The sequence below is a fragment of the Pecten maximus genome, chromosome 11 (genome assembly GCF_902652985.1).
Source record: "Pecten maximus chromosome 11, xPecMax1.1, whole genome shotgun sequence".
NCBI lineage: Eukaryota > Metazoa > Mollusca > Bivalvia > Pectinida > Pectinidae > Pecten > Pecten maximus.
Window position 1 is genome coordinate 24,323,440 of NC_047025.1, and position 24,392 is coordinate 24,347,831.

Here is a 24,392-nt window from a genome sequence, read left to right on the forward strand (position 1 = left end):
GCACCGAATTTGTAATGAATATTATTAAAAGTCATATCAGCTTAAAGCCCATCAGATTATCTTGTCTAGAGTGTCACCCGAACAAAAATTGGTTCAGCAATAAAAGAGTTATGGGCCGATAAAGATGGAAATTTACATGTAACTTTGATTATTTTATCAATTTTTCACACCACATCAATTCATTCCGGCCACCACTTTTGCGATTAATATCGAACATGTATTCAGACAGTTTATATCACGTGAAAGAATACTAAATTCCCCGTTTGTTGGTGGTTTACGAACAAAAATCTGATCAGTAATATTTGTGATATGGGTTTTTTTTTATTTATAACGAAAACAGTTGTAAATATCGAGATTTTTATTTCATATGGGAAATTCCGGCCACCACTTTCACTTCTAATTTTTGATACTGTTATATATAACTTACACCATTTTAAAGGCGATAAATCAACCCTTTTACTGCTGGTGTCCGAACAAAAATCCATTCAGTAATAACGGAGATATATCCTAATAAATACAAAATATTATGAAAAATCTCTTCACGCCTGAGTGCATTCAGAAAAAAATTGCTCTGTCGAACCATTTTACGTGTTGTCATGTATACGTAATAAGAAAGATTTTTACTAAACATGCAGGGTTAGAAATCGATAATGGTAATTACCGACTTTACAGTAATAGATGGAAGCTTGTTTGTCACATGATGTACATTTGTTTCCCTGTCACATGATATACCTTCATTTTCCTGTCACATGATATACCTTTGTTTTCCTGACACATGATATACCTTTGTTTTCCTGTCACATGATATACCTTTGTTTTCCCGACACATGATATACCTTTGTTTTCCCGACACATGATATACCTTTGTTTTCCTGACACATGATATACCTTTGTTTTCCTGTCACATGATATACCTTTGTTTTCCTGTCACATGATATGCCTTTGTGTTCCTGTCACATGATATGCCTTTGTTTTCCTGTCACATGATATACCTTTGTATTCCTGTCACATGGTATACCTTTGTTTTCCTGTCACATGATATACCTTTGTTTTCCTGTCGTATGATATCTCTTTGTTTTCCTGTCACATGATATACCTTTGTTTTCCTTCTGGTTCAATAGTCTTTTATTACATCACAGCCCGAGGATAGGTATAACAGATGATAATGTCTATATAGCCGAGAAATGCATGGCTATGTACAGGTCGATATACAGTAGGATCTGCATTACCCTTACTCAAAATGTCAAGTATCATTGACAGCACTAGTTAGGAAGATTGCACAAATGACGTAACTAGTTACACATGATTGTAATTGAACGGCCTTCGACTGCATTTTATGAAAACTGCATCCAGATTCCCATGTAGCACTACATTCAGATTCCCGTGAACAGTACATTCAGATTTCGGTGTAACACTACATTCATATTCCCATGTAGCCCTACATTCAGATTCCCATGTAGCACCACATTCAGATTCCCGTGAACAGTACATTCAGATTTCGGTGTAACACTTCATTCATATTCCCATGTAGCCCTACATTCAGATTCCCATGTAGCACCAAATTCAGATTCCCGTGAACAGTACATTCAGATTTCGGTGTAACACTTCATTCATATTCCCGTGTAGCACTACATTCAGATTCCAATGTAGCACCAAATTCAGATTCCCGTGAACAGTACATTCAGATTTCGGTGTAACACTTCATTCATATTCCCATGTAGCCCTACATTCAGATTCCCGTGAAACAATACATTCAGATTTCGGTGTAACACTACATTCATATTCCCATGTAGCACTACATTCAGATTCCTGTGAACAGTACATTCACATTTCCGTGAACAGTACATTCAGATTTCGGTGTAACACTTCATTCACATTCCCATTGTTGTTTTACTCTAATCACGGGGTAACTTTACCGTCATAACTATCCAAGTTAGTGAATGTAAGATTGTTTGTTTGTTTTTGTTTAACGTCCTATTAACAGCCAGGGTCATTTAAGGACGTGCCAGGTTTTGGAGGTGGATGAAAGCCGGAGTACCCGGAGAAAAACCACCGGCCTACGGTCAGTACCTGGCAACTGCCCCACGTAGGTTTCGAACTCGCAACCCAGAGGTGGAGGGCTAGTGTTAAAGTGTCGGGACACCTTAACCACTCGGCCACCGCGGCCCCAGTGAATGTAAGAAGCATGGTTCTCATAAGTAATAGGGATATATCATTCTTGCACTTTTTGGTAGCGGCGTTCATAGACAACCTTTCTTGGTGTATACTCGCGTGCCCAATATACTTGCTTCAAATACAAAGTAAACAAGAAAAACAAAAGAACGATTTCTAAACTATTTCATGTTAATATGTCACCTTAACATCTTGTAAGTCAGAATCACTTATGCTGATACAAATACAATTTTGGCAGTAAGTAATGCCTACGTTTAACTTCAGGATATAGTGGAATAGAATTGGACTGTTTGTTGAGATTAGCCGGGGCCAGTTTAATCAACGATTCTGAACTCTTGTATGAAAATTCCTTAACTTTAAATTTCCTGTAGAAAAACATAATTTAAATAAGGTTCTTTAACTGAGATTTTTTGCATATGATCTGTAATGCTTTTCTATGGGAAAATAAGTTAAGGAACGTTGGCGTAACCTCGGCCTACTCATGTAACTTGTGACACAAAATGGTATAAATTCATGATACGGATAGTTTGGAAAAAAAAACCGCCCTATTATGGATGTTGTCTTAAAATACGGCGACTTGAACAAATTAATCAGAGAACATAATACACGCATTTCGGAAATACCAGTCAGCGAAGCAACAAATGATGTGTCATAAAATTTGTCAGTGACTCATTAAACATGGATCTCAAGAGATTAATTATGGTCGTCGTATGAGAATGAAATATTAATGACAGCGTTTCAATGTTGTTAATGAGGATGCAATACATTTCAGACGTGTTTCTCACTAAAATTCCCATTCCACGCCCATATCTAGAAGTCTACACAGACACTTACATCTTTGAGCCTGTGCTACCGAATTCAATCTTCCAATCTTCCAACCCACCCACAGAAATCCGATATCCCAGCGGATCCATATTGTTTTCAATATCCCCTCACAAGCCCTCATCTCTGTTCTTTCCGCCCCAGATCTCCATCGCTAAAATCTCAATAACCATTCCGCGTTTTCCTACACACGTCAACATATCCCCCATATATACACTCATCTACGAACCCTGAACTCGCAAACTTCACACTATCTTCATTCACACGCCCAAAATCAGGTAAATATTGCTAGAACGCTTTGACGGAGAATGCGAACATCTTTTCATATTTTAAATCGCTAAGTTTTTAAACCACATTCCCCTCTCTGAATAGTTCTTCAATTTATCACACATTGTAAAATTATATGAATTCTTATGAACCTTAAATGTCAAGTTGTAGCCTCGGGGATTCAACAGCGTTTTTGACACAGATGATTAATAGGAATTCCTTTGTGCACCTCATGTCACATTACATGCATTGTAGAATAATGGAATACTTAATGTGTCGGTTACGTGGACATGGATATATCAACAGCCTGAGTGTAAGAGTTCGGCTAGTGTAAGTACGAGTCATGTCGAGTGCTTATTAGCAAAATGTTTGCACGGGAATTGAATTGGAAAAAACAGACGTGAATTGTCAGCCAAAAAGGCATAACCTCCTAGGGTTGAGACCATATATGAGTCTTCCCTATTAAAAAATCATCTGTGAATTATGTGAAAACATTATCTAGATATGTTATAAGCACATTAAAACTAATACCACCATTGATAATTAGTACCTTGCTGTATGTTCAACCGTATTATAACATATGTGTGCTTGTTTATTTGTTTGGACTGACGATCTGTGTTATTCCACTCTCAAGCCATTGTGTAAATGTGCCGACTGTTTGATAAATATAGGTTATATACCACTAGTGGTTTATGACCTTCCGGTCTTTTGATTGGTCAAGAATTCAAACTTTGACCCAAGCTGCAATTGTTATTGACGTCATCAATAAACGATTGACGTCACATCACTTGGCCACGTTTCCCTTTGATTCAAGCCGATATTAATGCATGTTTCCCTTTGATTCAAGCTGATATTATTGTGGTAGAAACAGGTCATACGACTCGTGATTGTTGGATTTGGAATTTATTTCACATTCGTAAGTTATTTCTTAAAAAGACTTTTAAAAAATAACTTACTCTTGTGAATTAAATTCCATATCCAACAATCACTCGTTGTATAACCTCTTTGTATGTCTAGACATTATTATGACAGACCAAATACATTTACGTTTGATACATTATTCAATTACGTAACTCAAAATCAACTTACTTCATTGACTAAAATTTATTATTGATATAAAAGAGAAAATCAATTCACAATACTGATGTCCATCCTGTTTACCATGCATCATTGTTATCCATTTGTTAATGTTCATATTTTCTTAAATAGTTGTCATTGTCATTAGTCACCAGGCCCGACCACGTTGGTTTTCCCGGGTACTCCTGATTCCTTCCACATTAAGACTCCTCGCGCGTTTCCATCCTGGCCACCAAGTGTGGTTAATTAAAGCTGATAATAAAAGTTTACATTCACCTTACCTTTGTCCTTTAGTTGAGCTTTCTTCATGTAAGAAAGTTATGCGTGAGAAACCAAAATGGCGCTTGTTGCTCCTTCCTGATACTCAACATTAAACAGAGATAATTGTCCTTTAATTACATTCTGGTGTCGATAAATTGTTACACAATAATAATCAATCCTTTCTCTATTAGTATTGGTTTTGTAATGGCGACAATTTAACACTATACTTTAAGTACAGTGGTGAGGTTAAGGCTGACGAACAATAGATTACAACTGTTACTTATGTGTAGTTATAGTAACTCAGGGCCAAAGTATTTAATACCAGTAGTCAGTAACAGGGAATACGCCACCCAAGTCTGCCGCTATTATGTGCTGTAACTTTTTGAATAAGGATATGATTGTTATCATTTAATCAACTTTAAATGTCGGTCAGTTGAACATGTTTGTGAAAGTTTAAGTAGACGTGATATGAATTTACATTAACGGAATGAAAGGGATGTGGCACAAAACACCTGTGCGAGCCATACGTAACCTGAGATTTTGTGAGTGGAGATAGAATTAGGTATTTTTCATGTGCTCTTCTGTAACTTGGCGAAAGTCTCATTCTATATTTTCCGCTTGATGACATTCAAGAGATTAATGTCTGTGTCTAACAAGACACCTGTCCTTGTCTGACTATTTCGAGGACCAATTCTGACTTTCGCCTTTGTTGGTGAATTAAATGTAAACATGTTGCAAAATGAATTGATTTAATAAAACTCTCTTACAAAGCAATCTATATTAATGTATTGTTAACGCTGATATTCTCCTTAATTCGCCAATTGTTTACACTTATTTGTAAGTCATATAGCCGTATATAAAAAAACATGTTCGCACCATAACAAACTTATTTAATGAACTTTATCAAAATAATCATCAATAAAATAATCTAACATGCATTTCATATTTTGATAGCATTTATCAAAACGTAAAATACAAACCTTCCTGTATCTAAGCACAGAAGAACTCGTTATTCGTTTATTTTATTAAACAAGCCCTGTCAAATAGATATAGCATTAGAAGTATGACAGGCTGTTCGTATGCACGATCAGATTTGACAGAAGTAAAAACTACTTTTCCTAACAAGAACTTATTCCGCCGTTACTTATTTTCAAAAAACGAGAAACATAAACAGGCCAGAATGAGTTGTCGATTTTAATCAAACAAAATTTGAATTTAGTAGTATTTTCTTAAAGAAATACTTAACATTCCAACTCACCGATAATTTTGTTTTTGAATAATCACATTCGAAAAGTCCGATGGCGAGTGACATATAAATGTATACAAACTATATATATATAATTAAGAGTCCGAATTGTTCTGTTCTAGAATCAATAGCTCGTATAAGTATGATAGAGATATGTTTACTTAAAACGTTTTAAGACAGATAGATCGTGAGAGACAAACGTGGACCGTCATCGAATCATAAATTGGGATTTTTTTTTCCAAGAAAGAATTAAACAGTTATTTGAAGAAAACAAATAGATGGCCGAACATATAGCAATTTACAACAGAGACGCACCTCGATGCATGGATAATGACTTTTGCGATTTAAACTGAGTTGAGATATTCCAGTCGTAATTGAGTTGTGACTGGAATGTAAATCAATGTCTTCTTGGCCATATCATTTAATATGCATGTATGCATGTCACATGCTGATTAAACTACATTTCATTTAAATGTCGCATATTTATTCACGCAACAATATTACGAAATAGGGGCAAGCATTGTATCTCCGATCTTCACCTGAGGTTACTTGGCCGGAGCTCAGAAGTGTTTGGGTCTGTCTGCCCTCTACTATCAGTATATAGGAACTATATATATATACATGTACTCTGAGTAGTCATAATTTAACCCACTTTTCCCGCTGACCCAACAAGTTAAACAAAAACAAAAACACGAGGCGTAAGTGGTAGAGAGGCCAAAACTCGTGTTTCAATCAATAGTAAAAAAGTAAAGATAATCAGTTTTGCATGAAGGTATGTCTGCGTCACGCGCGTTCTTACTCATAGAGAATAACTTGTTCACCATGTTACGTAATACTCTGAAGTACGGAGTACTATAAGGATACTGAAAAAGATATACAGAGTTGAATACCACCATTACAAATATATGTTAGTGATAGTTGAATCGATGTAGAATAGTTAAACAGGACTGCATTATACAGTTAATCTTGAATGGAAATTTAAGCTGGAAATCGATATGCCTTATAGTTTTAACATTGTATACACAGACTTCATATCTTATTATTATTTTTAGCATACATGTACATATATATTATATATGTATGTATAGCATAATGTATAGCAAGAAGTATTTTCTTAAACGGCAAACGTTATAATACTGTACATATCTTTTAATATCGACAGAATTTGTTTTGTCTACAATGAAGTTTCAAACATAAAAACGTAGAATGTCTGTCAATATAGATACCATCATATTATAAATCTACAACACTTGATCAGCCTGTACATTTCATTCTTAAAAAGAGAGAGAACAAATATGTTAATGTAGAATATTACATATTTTAGGTTACCTCTCGGTCTAGTCTTGCATACTTGTTGCTGAAATGTATCAAACTTGAATGACACGAGAAATGATATATATAATATATATATACCATTTGTACAGCACATGTTGGGCGTTTTGAGATATTGCCCGAGGTATATTTAAGTGATATTCGTAGATAACAAAACAGATACTTCTTTTTAATGTATCACTGGAGGTACAAAGTTTTATATTTAGATGCAATCATACTGTATGATGGTATGTTGAAACAGTTTAATAGCACATTTTTTGCGCCACATATTTTGATGGAAATGGCATCTTTAAATTTGTAAGGCTTGTACATTGGACCTTCAAGTGAATATCATTATACAAATTATAATTGCCAGACGGTTCAAATATTGAATAGGATATAACAGTCAAACCTGCTATAGCGACGACCTTGTATAAATACCTCTTCCAATGACCCCTTGCATTATGTAATAATATGTTCACCTGGCTATAAAGACTACCTGTCTAATAAGACGTCATCCTAGGACCCCTTGTATTATGTAATGATATGTTTAACTGGCTATAAAGACCACCTGTTTATAAAGACGGATTTTACCTTGGCTTGACTACACTATGTTGTTACCATACTTTAATGTTTAATTATGTGTAACTCCTGTATATTGATTTATTCTCATGTACAGTGTATAGCTTAATCATTTCAAATACATACCAGACACTTTCCATACATTATTTATTTCCCAGCGAGACATCATCCTTGACAGGGAAAATAACCACGCTCATTATCATTATCGTAGTTACCTATTGTTGTTTACCACCTAACAATAATTAAACAAACTAAACCAAGGCCAAATATCCCATGGCCATGTCGAAATGTGGGTAGTTGATATGATTGTTTTGTTGCAATACACACACGCCTTTCATGTATTTAAACGCCTGCTGGTCGATTCCCCGATCGAACATGAGGAAGTATGGTGTTCTCTACGCATTGGATTTCGAACGATATCACTGTTTCCCGCTTGTTCAATCTATAATTACTCATTTGGACCTGTAAGAGTCATACATAGATTGATAATAAATTGATGACTTATTTTAGCATCAGGTTTTCAGAAAACATATCAGTCATGGTGCTTCCTGAAATGAAAAACTGGCCTTGATATAGAATACGACTTAGTATAAACAATGTTTGAACATATCAACCTACAGTATATAATTACAAAAACTAGTCATTATAGTTTTGCAGGAAAACAACAAATTATGTGGTTTGCATACAAATCCGTCCTTATGGTAGAGTAGCTTACACTTGTGACTATGTCATATATAATTTATTAAACGAATATGTCAAAGAAAGTAGAGATTTTCTTCGAATCTAGCTCGAGTACAGTAATGTGGTCACGATGCAATGATGACATTTTGTAACTCATAGTAAATGAACAACATCTGCTGTGTTACTCTTATAAGAAGTCAAAATATGATCATTTAATCCATCTTGAACACAAAAAATAAATGAATAAAAAAAAAAATAAAATAAAATAAAACCAAACCCACACAAGCAACCCTTTATCTATAGATTAAAGATACTGCACGTTCCTCCAACCAGGTATGGGGAATTATCAAGATTATAACACTCTAAACGACCCCCCCAACCAGGTATGCGGAATTATAAAGATTATAACACTCTAAACGACCCTCCAACCAGGTATAGGGAATTATAAAGATTACAACACTCTAAACGACCTTCCAACCAGGTATGGGGAGTTATATAGATTATAACACTCTAAACGACCCTCCAACCAGGTATGGGGAATTATTAAGATTATAACACTCTAAACGACCCTCCAACCAGGTATGAGGAGTTATAAAGATTATAACACTCTAAACGACCCTCCGACCAGGTATGGGGAATTATAAAGATTATAACACTCTAAACGACCCTCCAACCAGGTATGGGGTATTATAAAGATTATAACACTCTAAACGACTCTCCAACCAGGTATGGGGTATTATAAAGATTATAACACTCTAAACGACCCTCCAACCAGGTATGAGGAGTTATAAAGATTATAACACTCTAAACCACTCTCCAACCAGGTATGGGGAATTATTAAGATTATAACACTCTAAACGACTCTCCAACCAGGTATGGGGAATTATATAGATTATAACACTCTAAACAACCCTCCAACCAGGTATAGAGAATTATAAAGATTATAACACTCTAAACCACCCTCCAACCAGGTATGGGGATTATAAAGATTATAACACTCTAAACGACTCTCCAACCAGGTATGGGGAGTTATATAGATTATAACACTCTAAACGACCCTCCAACCAGGTATGAGGGATTATATAGATTATAACACTCTAAACGACCCTCCAACCAGGTATGGGGAGTTATATAGATTATAACACTCTAAACGACCCTCCAACCAGGTATGAGGGATTATATAGATTATAACACTCTAGACGACTCTCCAACCAGGTATGGGGAGTTATATAGATTATAACACTCTAAACGACTCTCCAACCAGGTATGAGGGATTATATAGATTATAACACTCTAAACGACCCTCCAACCAGGTATGGGGAATTACATAGATTATAACACTCTAAACGACTCTCCAACCAGGTATGAGGGATTATATAGATTATAACACTCTAAACGACTCTCCAACCAGGTATGGGGAGTTATAAAGATTATAACACTCTAAACGACTCTCCAACTAGGTATGGGGAATTATAAAGATTACAACACTCTAAACGACCCTCCAACCAGGTATGGGGAGTTATAAAGATTATAACACTCTAAACGACCCTCCAACCAGGTATGGGGAGTTACATAGATTATAACACTCTAAACGACTCTCCAACCAGGTATGGGGAATTATAAAGATTATAACACTCTAAACGACCCTCCAACCAGGTATGGGGAGTTACATAGATTATAACACTCTAAACGACCCTCCAACCAGGTATGGGGAGTTACATAGATTATAACACTCTTAACGACCCTCCAACCAGGTATGGGGAATTATTAAGATTATAACACTCTAAACGACTCTCCAACCAGGTATGGGGAATTATGAAGATTATAACACTCTAAACGACCCTCCAACCAGGTATGGGGAATTATAAAGATTATAACACTCTAAACGACTCTCCAACCAGGTATGAGGGATTATATAGATTATAACACTCTAAACGACTCTCCAACCAGGTATGGGGAATTATAAAGATTATAACACTCTAAACGACTCTCCAACCAGGTATGAGGGATTATATAGATTATAACACTCTAAACGACTCTCCAACCAGGTATGGGGAGTTATATAGATTATAACACTCTAAACGACCCTCCAACCAGGTATGGGGAATTATATAGATTATAACACTCTAAACGACCCTCCAACCAGGTATGGGGAGTTATAAAGATTATAACACTCTAAACGACTCTCCAACCAGGTATGGGGAGTTATATAGATTATAACACTCTAAACGACCCTCCAACCAGGTATGGGGAGTTATATAGATTATAACACTCTAAACGACCCTCCAACCAGGTATGGGGATTATATAGATTATAACACTCTAAACGACCCTCCAACCAGGTATGGGGAATTATATAGATTATAACACTCTAAACGACCCTCCAACCAGGTATGGGGAGTTATAAAGATTATAACACTCTAAACGACTCTCCAACCAGGTATGGGGAGTTATAAAGATTATAACACTCTAAACCACCCTCCAACCAGGTATGAGGAGTTATATAGATTATAACACTCTAAACGACCCTCCAACCAGGTATAGGGGAATTATAAAGATTATAATAGATTATCACACTCTAAAACGACCCTCCAACCAGGTATAGGGGAGTTATATAGAGTATAACACTCTAAACGACCCTCCAACCAGGTATGGGGAATTATATAGATTATAACACTCTAAACGACCCTCCAACCAGGTATGGGGAGTTATAAAGATTATAACACTCTAAACGACCCTCCAACCAGGTATGGGGAATTATATAGATTATAACACTCTAAACGACCCTCCAACCAGGTATGGGGGATTATATAGATTATAACACTCTAAACGACTCTCCAACCAGGTATGGGGAATTATATAGATTATAACACTCTAAACGACCCTCCAACCAGGTATGGGGAGTTATATAGATTATAACACTCTAAACGACTCTCCAACCAGGTATGGGGAGTTATATAGATTATAACACTCTAAACGACCCTCCAACCAGGTATGGGGATTATATAGATTATAACACTCTAAACGACCCTCCAACCAGGTATAGGGAATTATAAAGATTATAACACTCTAAACCACCCTCCAACCAGGTATGAGGAGTTATATAGATTATAACACTCTAAACGACTCTCCAACCAGGTATGGGGAATTATAAAGATTATAACACTCTAAACGACCCTCCAACCAGGTATGGGGAATTATAAAGATTATAACACTCTAAACGACCCTCCAACCAGGTATGGGGAATTATAAAGATTACAACACTCTAAACGACCCTCCAACCAGGTATGGGGAATTACATAGATTATAACACTCTAAACGACCCTCCAACCAGGTATGGGGAATTATATAGATTATAACACTCTAAACGACCCTCCAACCAGGTATGGGGAATTATAAAGATTATAACACTCTAAACGACCCTCCAACCAGGTATGAGGAGTTATATAGATTATAACACTCTAAACGACTCTCCAACCAGGTATGGGGAGTTACATAGATTATAACACTATAAACGACTCTCCAACCAGGTATGGGGAGTTTTATAGATTATAACACTCTAAACCACTCTCCAACCAGGTATGAGGAGTTATATAGATTATAAAACTCTAAACGACTCTCCAACCAGGTATGGGGGATTATATAGATTATAACACTCTAAACCACTCTCCAACCAGGTATGAGGAGTTATATAGATTATAACACTCTAAACGACTCTCCAACCAGGTATGGGGATTATAAAGATTATAACACTCTAAACGACCATCCAACCAGGTATGGGGAGTTATAAAGATTATAACACTCTAAACGACCCTCCAACCAGGTATGGGGAGTTATAAAGATTATAACACTCTAAACGACTCTCCAACCAGGTATAGAGAATTATATAGATTATAACACTCTAAACGACCCTCCAACCAGGTATGGGGAGTTATAAAGATTATAACACTCTAAACGACCCTCCAACCAGGTATGGGGAGTTATAAAGATTATAACACTCTAAACGACTCTCCAACCAGGTATGGGGAGTTATAAAGATTATAACACTCTAAACGACCCTCCAACCAGGTATGGGGAGTTATAAAGATTATAACACTCTAAACGACCATCCAACCAGGTATGGGGAGTTATAAAGATTATAACACTCTAAACGACTCTCCAACCAGGTATGGGGAGTTATAAAGAGTATAACACTCTAAACCACCCTCCAACCAGGTATGAGGAGTTATATAGATTATAACACTCTAAACGACCCTCCAACCAGGTATGGGGAGTTATATAGATTATAACACTCTAAACGACCCTCCAACCAGGTATGGGGAGTTACATAGATTATAACACTCTAAACGACTCTCCAACCAGGTATAGGGAGTTATAAAGATTATAACACTCTAAACGACTCTCCAACCAGGTATGGGGAGTTATATAGATTATAACACTCTAAACGACCCTCCAACCAGGTATGGGGAGTTACATAGATTATAACACTCTAAACGACTCTCCAACCAGGTATGGGGAATTATAAAGATTATAACACTCTAAACGACTCTCCAACCAGGTATGGGGAATTATATAGATTATAACACTCTAAACGACCCTCCAACCAGGTATAGGGAATTATATAGATTATAACACTCTAAACGACTCTCCAACCAGGTATGGGGATTATATAGATTATAACACTCTAAACGACCCTCCAACCAGGTATAGGGGATTATAAAGATTATAACACTCTAAACGACCCTCCAACCAGGTATGGGGAGTTATAAAGATTACAACACTCTAAACGACCCTCCAACCAGGTATGGGGAATTATATAGATTATAACACTCTAAACGACCCTCCAACCAGGTATGGGGAGTTATAAAGATTACAACACTCTAAACGACCCTCCAACCAGGTATGGGGAGTTATATAGATTATAAACTCTAAACGACTCTCCAACCAGGTATGGGGAGTTATAAAGATTATAACACTCTAAACGACCCTCCAACCAGGTATGAGGAGTTATAAAGATTATAACACTCTAAACGACCCTCCAACCAGGTATGGGGAATTATATAGATTATAACACTCTAAACGACCCTCCAACCAGGTATGAGGAGTTATAAAGATTATAACACTCTAAACGACTCTCCAACCAGGTATGGGGAATTATATAGATTATAACACTCTAAACGACCCTCCAACCAGGTATGGGGAGTTATAAAGATTATAACACTCTACATGACCCTCCAACCAGGTATAGAGAATTATAAAGATTATAACACTCTAAACGACCCTCCAACCAGGTATGGGGAGTTATATAGATTATAACACTCTAAACGACCCTCCAACCAGGTATGGGGAATTATAAAGATTATAACACTCTAAACGACTCTCCAACCAAGTATGGGGAGTTATAAAGATTATAACACTCTAAACGACCCTCCAACCAGGTATGGGGAGTTACATAGATTATAACACTCTAAACGACCCTCCAACCAGGTATGGGGGATTATAATAGATTATAACACTCTAAACGACTCTCCAACCAGGTATGGGGAATTATATAGATTATAACACTTTATACGCGCATTGAACCAGGTAAAGAAACAGGGCTTATACAATTCGATTTTTTTCAGTTCATATCAAGTAAAGGTTGGTGGAAATACATCTTGTATTTACCACATTCTATTAAAATAAAGATGATGAAATTTATACCCCAGATATATCAAATGGTTTCTTTCTTTGAATGTTTGTTTTTCAGTTAATCATAGCCAAACCACCATTTGGATAAAAAAAAACCGTCGTCTGTGTACCATCTAATCCTGAACAGTTGACCGGTTAAAATGATGGAGCCTGGTCATTATAGCAGTCCACTATTTGGTTGTTATATTGAAATTAATTATTGATTCGACTAGAGTAAAATTTAAACGACCTGTCATTCATAAACATATGTACATCGTATCACTGTGTCCATTGTTTGTGATCATATCATTTATATTGATATATGGCCCCTTATTTCTAGCCAAATCGCAATAACAGTGTTTGTATACTGTGGATGTTTTTATGATAATTCCGATCGATTTTTTTTATACAATTATATACTATTATCTAGCTGGTACCGTTTATATAAAACCTGCACCATAGCATGGAAATCTAATGTAAGGATCAAATGTATCTGTCCATAGATAAACAGTTATATTGATTAGGGGATAACAAATATATAGTACTGATATCTCAACGCACAAAGAGCTAACTCTAATCCAACTAACGTTACTGTCGCTTTTGTTTGTATGTTCCTTTTGATCAGTGAGGGATTTATACGAACTCTCTCTCCATGTGAAGTTGACCTGAAAGTGACGATCGATTTCATTAATATCCGTTCTATCGAGTAGATTCGTGTGTATACTCTGCGTGTTTTAAATAGAATGCTTCGTTCATAAGAAAAGGTAATAATTATTATTGATTTTCAGAGATAAATGTTTCGATACTTCTGTAAGGTATACAAATAAATAATACACATAGGCAGATAATGATTACAACTATATAGTTGTACTGAGAGATGTATCTAATATTTCAATTCGGTTCACAAATGATATGGACCTGCTTTTAGTTAGACATATTCCGTGGGCATGGGTGAACTCTTCCAATCATCTATCAATCAATCAATCAATCATTCAGTCCATCCATCCATCCATCCATCCATCCATCCATCCTCCCTCCCTTCAACATCCTTCTTTTATCCATCAATCCACCCACCGTCCCTCCATCCATCCATCCATCCATCCATCCATTCATCCAACTTTCATCCATCCATCCATCCATCCATCCATCCAACTGCCATTCATCTATCTATGTATATGGAGTATAACGACGAATTTTCTTCCAGGCGCATTCCTGGTTCCTTACCTGTTATTTCTGGTATTTGGAGCGGCTCCTGTCCTCATCCTAGAGATAGGACTTGGTCAGTTTATGAGTGAAAGTGGGACTGGAGCATGGAAGATCTGTCCTTTATTCCAAGGTAACAACTTTAGAACTGTACACGTCTTTATTAGAGGTCGTCATGACTGTTGTTTGTACAGTCTATCATATGGTATCTCAAGATTGATATTTTTGAGTAACCATGGATGTATTCTGATAAAGTACATATAACATGTACAATATACATGTATCATTAAGGATATGGTTATAGTTACAATAGCTATAAGCCAGCAAACCATTTCGTTTTTATATAAATATTATATTCATCAATTAATGTTTTAAAGAATTGCAATGTTTTCTTTTGTTGTTAGGAGTTTGATCATGAATTTCCCCTTATGCATATAAGGTCAGAATATCAATCAATCATGATGAATTATTTTCCTTTGATGATAGTGATATGTGTATATTTCTACAGGTATAGGGGTGGCCAATTTGGTGATGATGGTGCTAGTCAATGTATATTACATTGTGGTGCTAGCCTGGGGCTGCTATTACTTCGTCATGAGTTTCCAACCCGTACTTCCTTGGTCTCATTGTGGAAATCCTTGGAACACTCCCAGGTAAGCCAAGTTAATTTACTGATGAAGAGAGAGAATTTAAGTGAAGAGCTATTTAAGGTTTCAAAAATATCTTATATACATATTTCAATAAACATTCCAATCAAACAAGGCGTTCAATGACTATATCCAATATAACATGTATGAATAAGATATTCAATATATGGTCGGGTCGGGTGACACAGTGGTAACACAATCGCCTTTCAAATAGGCGGCCGAGGTTCGATTTCCCGATCTGACGTGAACAGGTATGGTCACCTGCCCGATCACGTGGGTTTTCCCTGGGTATTCCGGTTTCCTCCCACAGCAAGACCCCTCGCGTTATTAATAGTTGATATAACTTGTTGTAAAATAATGTTTAGAAGATCAATAATGGTATGCTTAAGCATAATAATTTTGCCGCAAAGATAAATATCAAGGAATCCATCGTACTCGAATAAGGAATACATACCCATTTACAAAATGTACCGTGTGTAATTTTTGGGAGGCCATGCTTATGGAATTGATGAAACAAGCCTTGAAAATGCACTTTATTCAAACTTTTCTTATTAAACAAAGGTAAGCAGAACAAAGTTAAGATACCTTTGTATCACATTGGCTACCTCAGCATGTCACTATATATATCATATCGTATAATGATTAGTGTAATCTATAACGAAAACACAACCATATACAGAAATCCAATCTTAAGCAATGAACGCTGAACCTACGCCAAGAGTTTAGGTCACATCAACCCTGACGGAGGACGGTGATCGTTAACTCAGACCTACACCGACCCTATTCTCTCCCTACATGATATCAAGACCTACACTGACCCTATTTTGTCCCTACATGATATCCATCCTCGTGACCTTTTTCTGACCCAGCTTTTGTTTTGTTTTTATCTGATCCCATTTTCTCTAAACAGCTTCACGGTTCCTTGCATTGTACCTATTTTTATAGTCCTCCTGACATCAACCGACTTCTATGTTTTGACATGGCCTGATGCTAAATAGAATCTCCCTCCCTGGTCAGTATGACCTTGCATAAATCGGTTGACTAAATGAAATGCTTACTAAAGCAACAACGTATCATTTGTTTTAGATTTGTAACAAAATACATCACGTGTGACATTCCTTAATATCTAAACACTGCTGTTGAATAGTTGAGCAAAACTCAAGGATTATACCCAGTGGGCACACAACGTCTGGAGAACGTTGCAGTTACGTCAGGATACAACGTTGCATTTAGGTTGTAGTAATGTTGCAAATGAAAGTTTGGGGAACGTTTTCATACAACGTTACCACAACGTTACTGAGTTACGATGTGGCAACGTTTTATTTACGTTGTATAGACGTTGTCACAACGTCGTATTATTTTAATTTCTACTATTGTTACCTATTATGTACAACAAAAACTCAAGTTTTTTTAAACAGTATTTTAATGTCTTTATTTCCATGTGTCCATGTGCTTGCTCTCCTCCCATCACTCCTATCTGATGTCTCTGATTACCTCGGTGCATCCAGTTATCATCATTTAATCTGTAAAGAAAAAATCAAAACAATAATCATTGATATACCGTAAACTTTTCGGCAATATATCATAACGTGCTCGGTTAACAAATATGCGTAAAACTAAACTTATGCCCGGTGATACCAAAAGCGTACATCCGTTGTACGTACGTACGTGAAGATAAATCATAACATGTCCGATCTGTTTGTAAATAAACACAAGTCAAAATCAAACGCAGTGTAATAAACAAAATACGAATCATATAGAACTTACCTTGAATTACTGATCTGTATTCGGGAAGAAAGCTGATTCCATATGTTAAGCAAATACATAATCCAGTACAGCAAGTCAACAGTCCGATTGAAATGTGTGTGTGTACGGCCCACGTGTGTTTGCAGAACAAAGAACCGGAAGTTAAAATTACCGCGCAAATATCAATACTGTTTTTTCTTCTCTTTATCTATTTCTTTTTCCGAAAAAAATTGCAACGGTTTCAACCAAAACATGATATTTTCATGCAGTTAAAACTGAAATTAAAGTCGTTTTAAAAAATGTTTTTGAAATGAATGTGAATGTTTGTATTGCCCCCTGACGGATATATATTGCAACATAAATGGAGGTAACACCGATTTGTTATCGTAACCCCGTAAGTTCGAGTTTGATCACATTTATTGGTATAAAAGGAGGTCTAACAGCAAAATTGGATCAGGAAAGAATCAATGATCGATATTATATTATAAGGGCACATTATAGGCGACGTAGGTTGCTTTTAAACTAATCTAAACATATTCATTATTGACAAATAAAATTTCGAGCCAATTAGATAATTAAATTTATCATGAAATTTCATGTTTTCGTTCGGTATGTCTTTGGCATTTGTGTAAACTTGCAAGCCGTTTAAAATTAACAACAAATACACAAAGTTTGCATTAAAACCTTGTTACAACGTTGTAACAACGTCAAAAGCTAACGTTGCACTAACGTTTGACATGAAACGTTCTCACAACGTTGTAGGAAAGTCCCGGACGTTGTGACCTGAATAGGACGTTTTCCGGACGTTCTCCGTTTGTGTCCACTGGGTAGTGTCTTTACAAAATCTCAATTTGATGAGATTACTATCCCAAGGAATGTTATGTTTTTACAAAATCTCAATTTGATAAGAATACTATCTCGAGGGATATTATGTCTTTACACTATCTCAATCTGACGAGAATACTATCATATTAACTCGATGAGAATGCTAGACTTGTGATATAATTTAAATTTTGCCACATTAAACACACATATCTGGTACTATTGTCTCATCCAAGGGGCCGCGATGGCCGAGTGGTTAAGGTGTCCCGACACTTTAACACTAGCTCTCCACCTCTGGGTTACAAGCTCGAAACCCACTTGGGGCAGTTGCCATGGTACTGACCGTAGGTCGGTGGTTTTTCTCCGGGTACTCCGGCTTTCCTCCACCTCCAAAACCAGGCACGTTCTTAAACGACACTGGCTGTTTATTAGGACGTTAGGAAAAAAACAAATTACCAAATGTCTCATCTTGTGATATGGCCACCATGCATATTAGATATATATTGCGTACACATTAATAAATGATAACGTTTTCCTTCATTTACGACTTCATTAGCCAATGCCGAGTAAAGAGAAATTTAGTTTAGAAAGTGTTAACATGTCTTAGGATGATGTATCTTATTGATATATGAGCATATATATATATATCCTATCCCTATTTTTACAGATGCAGTTCGGTTAAGCTTTTACCGTGTGGCGTCAATAACGGGACATTTAATGGTACATTGAACATGTCTATTGTCGCTTGTGTAAAGGACAATGCAACATCTACAGTGGATCCTTCTGTGGAATTCTGGGAGTAAGTCATATTTACTGATGCAAGATGTCTTCCTCTTACAGATATCATTATTTTCGTGTTTTTCCCAGAATATATAAATCGCTTATACAATTTCGCCTGAATGACTTATTGGAGAATATCCTATCAAAATTATTGAACGATTTCGCTATCATTTTCAGCTCACCTGGACCGAAGGTCCGGTGAGCTTATGTCATGGCGCGGCGTCCGTCGTCCGTCCGTCCGTCCGTCGTCCGTCTGTCGTCCGTCCGTCAACATTTGCTTCAAATCGCTACTAGTCAAAAAGTTCTTATTGGATTTTTACCAAATTTGGTCAGAAACATCTTTGGAGAAGGGGATCAGAATTTGCATAAATGGTGACTCTGACCCCAAAGGGGCCAAAAGGGGCGGGGCCCAATAGGGGAAATAGAGGTAATTCCTTTAAATCGCTACTAGTCATATAGTTATGAATGGATTTGAACCCAATTTGGTCAGAAACATCCTTGGGGAAAGGGGAACAGATTTTGTATAAATGGTGACTCTGACCCCCGAGGGGCCAAAGGGGCGGGGCCCAATAGGGGAAATAGAGGTAATTCCTTTAAATCGCTACTAGTCATAAAGTTATGAATGGATTTGAACCCAATTTGGTCAGAAACATCCTTGGCAGAAGGGGAACAGATTTTGCATAAATGGTGACTCTGACCCCCGAGGGGCCAAAGGGGCGGGGCCCAATGGGGGAAATAGAGGTAATTCCTTTAAATCGCTACTAGTCATAAAGTTATGAATGGATTTGAACCCAATTTGGTCAGAAACATCCTTGGCAGAAGGGGAACAGATTTTGCATAAATGGTGACTCTGACCCCAAAGGGGCCAAAGGGGCCAAAGGGGTGGGGCCCAAATAGGGGAAATAGAGATTATTCCTTTAAATCGCTACTAGTCATAAAGTTATGAATGGATTTGAACCCAATTTGGTCAGAAACATCCTTTGGGGAAGGGGAACAGATTTTACATAAATGGTGACTGACCCCCGAGGGGCCAAAGGGGTGGGGCCCAATAGGGGAAATAGAGGTAATTCCTTTAAATCGCTACTAGTCATAAAGTTATGAATGGATTTGAACCCAATTTGGTCAGAAACATCCTTGGGGGAAGGGGAACAGATTTTGCATAAATGGTGACTCTGACCCATGAGGGGCCAAAGGGGCGGGGCCCAATAGGGGAAATAGAGGTAATTCCTTTAAATCGCTACTAGTCATAAAGTTATGAATGGATTTGAACCCAATTTGGTCAGAAACATCCTTGGCAGAAGGGGAACAGATTTTGCGTAAATGGTGACTCTGACCCCCCGAGGGGCCAAAGGGGCGGGGCCCAGTAATGGAAATAGAGGTAATTCCTTTAAATCGCTACTAGTTATTAAGTAATCAATGGATTTGAACCCAATTTGGTCAGAAACATCCTTGGCAGAAGGGGAACAGATTTTGCATAAATGGTGACTCTGACCCCAAAGGGGCCAAAGGGGTGGGGCCCAAATAGGGGAAATAGAGATAATTCCTTTAAATCGCTACTAGTCATAAAGTTATGAATGGATTTGAACCCAATTTGGTCAGAAACATCCTTGGGGGAAGGGGAACAGATTTTGCATAAATGGTGACTCTGACCCCCGAGGGGCCAAAGGGGTTGGGCCCAATGGGGGAAATAGAGGTAATTCCTTTAAATCGCTACTAGTTATTAAGTAATCAATGGATTTGAACCCAATTTGGTCAGAAACATCCTTGGCAGAAGGGGAACAGATTTTGCATAAATGGTGACTCTGACCCCAAAGGGGCCAAAGGGGTGGGGCCCAAATAGGGGAAATAGAGATAATTCCTTTAAATCGCTACTAGTCATAAAGTTATGAATGGATTTGAACCCAATTTGGTCAGAAACATCCTTGGGGGAAGGGGAACAGATTTTGCATAAATGGTGACTCTGACCCCTGAGGGGCCAAAGGGGTTGGGCCCAATGGGGGAAATAGAGGTAATTCCTTTAAATCGCTACTTGTCATAAAGTTATGAATGGATTTGAACCCAATTTGGTCAGAAACATCCTTGGGGGAAGGGGAACAGATTTTGCATAAATGGTGACTCTGACCCCTGAGGGGCCAAAGGGGTGGGGCCCAATAGGGGAAATAGAGGTAATTCCTTTAAATCGCTACTAGTCATAAAGTTATGAATGGATTTGAACCCATTTTGGTCAGAAACATCCTTGGCAGAAGGGGAACAGATTTTGCATAAATGGTGACTCTGACCCCCGAGGGGCCAAAGGGGCAGAGCCCAATAATGGAAATAGAGGTAATTCCTTTATATCGCTACTAGTTATTAAGTAATCAATGGATTTGAACCCAATTTGGTCAGAAACATCCTTGGCAGAAGGGGAACAGATTTTGCATAAATGGTGACTCTGACCCCAAAGGGGCCAAAGGGGTGGGGCCCAAATAGGGGAAATAGAGGCAGTTCCTTTAAATCGCTACTAGTCATAAAGTTATGAATGGATTTGAACCCAATTTGGTCAGAAACATCCTTGGGGGAAGGGAAACAGATATTTGCATAATTGGTGACTCTGACCCCCGAGGGGCCAAAAGGGTGGGGCCCAATAGAGGAAATCGAGGTAATTCCTTTAAATCGCTACTAGTCATAAAGTGATGAATGCATGCATATTCTAAAAACAATTCTTGAGGTCTTTCAGACCTTAGAGAGTCTGGATTTCATTAATCTTTAAAGCAGTTCGGATTCCCACACTATAACCATATATAACATTGTTAGAGATTTACAAATAAAACAAATTGAATATGAACATTATTTTGACATTTGGTCTAATCCAACCAGGTGAGCGATACAGGCCCCATGGGCCTCTTGTTTATTATTACAATTTTTCAGAAATATGCCGTTTCTAGAACTCGTACACATACATATTAACATTGCTATAATGACATGTTGCAGACAATTGATCAATATCTTTTTTAATTGTTTTTTTATTTCATATTTTTCTTAATAATGCTGCATATATTAAGATTGTATACGATCAATTTTTGATAAAATTTAAGTGGGTTGATTCAATAGATAGTGGCGACGATCATATCCCCTTGTAATAAAGTTATCTGTGTTAGTATCAGCATAGTCTAGAAATTCAATCAATTGTGTTTTTTTGTTATAAAAAATTATGTAAGTTTAAATTTTGATTTCGACTGTTTATTTAAAGACGGAGAGTCCTACAGATGTCTGATGGCATTGAGGAGAGCGGCGGGGTTATCCGGGATATAGCGTTGTGTTTACTTTTCGTCTGGGTATTTGTCTACCTCTGTGTGTGGAAAGGGATCAAGTGGACCGGTAAGGTGAGTACTGTATACAAAGGTTGAGACGTGGACAGGTAAGGTGAGTACTGTATACAAAGGTTGTGGAGTTGACCGGTAAGGTGAGTACTGTATACAAAGGTTGTGGAGTTGACCGGTAAGGTGAGTATTGTATATAAAGGTTGAGGAGTGGACCGGTAAGGTGAGTACTGTATACAAAGGTTGAGGAGTGGACCGGTAAGGTGAGTACTGTATACAAAGGTTGTGGAGTGGACCGGTAAGGTGAGTACTGTATATAGAGGTTGAGGAGAGGACCGGTAAGGTGAGTACTGTATACAAAGGTTGAGGAGTAGACCGGTAAAGTGAGTACTGTATACAAAGGTTGAGGAGTGGACCGGTAAGGTGAGTACTGTATACAAAGGTTGAGGAGTAGACCGGTAAAGTGAGTACTGTATACAAAGGTTGAGGAGTGGACCGGTAAGGTGAGTATTGTATATAAAGGTTGAGGAGTGGACCGGTAAGGTGAGTACTGTATATAAAGGTTGAGGAGTTGACCGGTAAGGTGAGTACTGTATATAGAGGTTGAGGAGTGGACCGGTAAGGTGAGTACTGTATATAAAGGTTGAGGAGTAGACCGGTAAAGTGAGTACTGTATACAAAGGTTGAGGAGTGGACCGGTAAGGTGAGTATTGTATATAAAGGTTGAGGAGTGGACCGGTAAGGTGAGTACTGTATACAAAGGTTGAGGAGAGGACCGGTAAGGTGAGTACAGTATACAAAGGTTGGGGAGAGGACCGGTAAGGTGAGTACTGTATACAAAGGTTGAGGAGTGGACCGGTAAGGTGAGTACAGTATACAGAGGTTGAGGAGTGGACCGGTAAGGTGAGTACAGTATACAAAGGTTGGGGGAGAGGACCGGTAAGGTGAGTACTGTATACAAAGGTTGGGGAGTGGACCGGTAAGGTGAGTACTGTATACAAAGGTTGAGGAGTGGACCGGTAAGGTGAGTACTGTATACAAAGGTTGAGGAGTGGACCGGTAAGGTGAGTACAGTATACAAAGGTTGGGGAGAGGACCGGTAAGGTGAGTACTGTATACAGAGGTTGAGGAGTGGACCGGTAAGGTGAGTACTGTATACAAAGGTTGAGGAGTTGACCGGTAAGGTGAGTACTGTATACAAAGGTTGAGGAGTGTACCGGTAAGGTGAGTACTGTATACAGAGGTTGAGGAGTGGACCGGTAATGTGAGTACTGTATACAAAGGTTGAGGAGTGGACCGGTAAGGTGAGTACTGTATACAAAGGTTGAGGAGTTGACCGGTAAGGTGAGTACTGTATACAAAGGTTGAGGAGTGGACCGGTAAGGTGAGTACTGTATATAAAGGTTGGGAAGAGGACCGGTAAGGTGAGTACAGTATACAAAGGTTGGGGAGAGGACCGGTAAGGTGAGTACTGTATACAAAGGTTGAGGAGTGGACCGGTAAGGTGAGTACTGTATATAGAGGTTGAGGAGTGGACCGGTAAGGTGAGTACTGTATACAGAGGTTGAGGAGTGGACCGGTAAGGTGAGTACTGTATACAGAGGTTGAGGAGTTGACCGGTAAAGTGAGTACTGTATACAAAGGTTGAGGAGTTGACCGGTAAGGTGAGTACTGTATACAAAGGTTGAGGAGTGGACCGGTAAGGTGAGTACTGTATACAAAGGTTGAGGAGTGGACAGGTAAGGTGAGTACTGTATACAGAGGTTGAGGAGTTGACCGGTAAAGTGAGTACTGTATACAAAGGTTG

General features: G+C 37.8%; 1 pseudogene; it reads left to right on the top strand.

Moving 5' to 3' along the window:
* LOC117337326 overlaps positions 1-24,392 on the top strand; it is a 60,863-nt pseudogene that overhangs the window by 21,101 nt on the left and 15,370 nt on the right.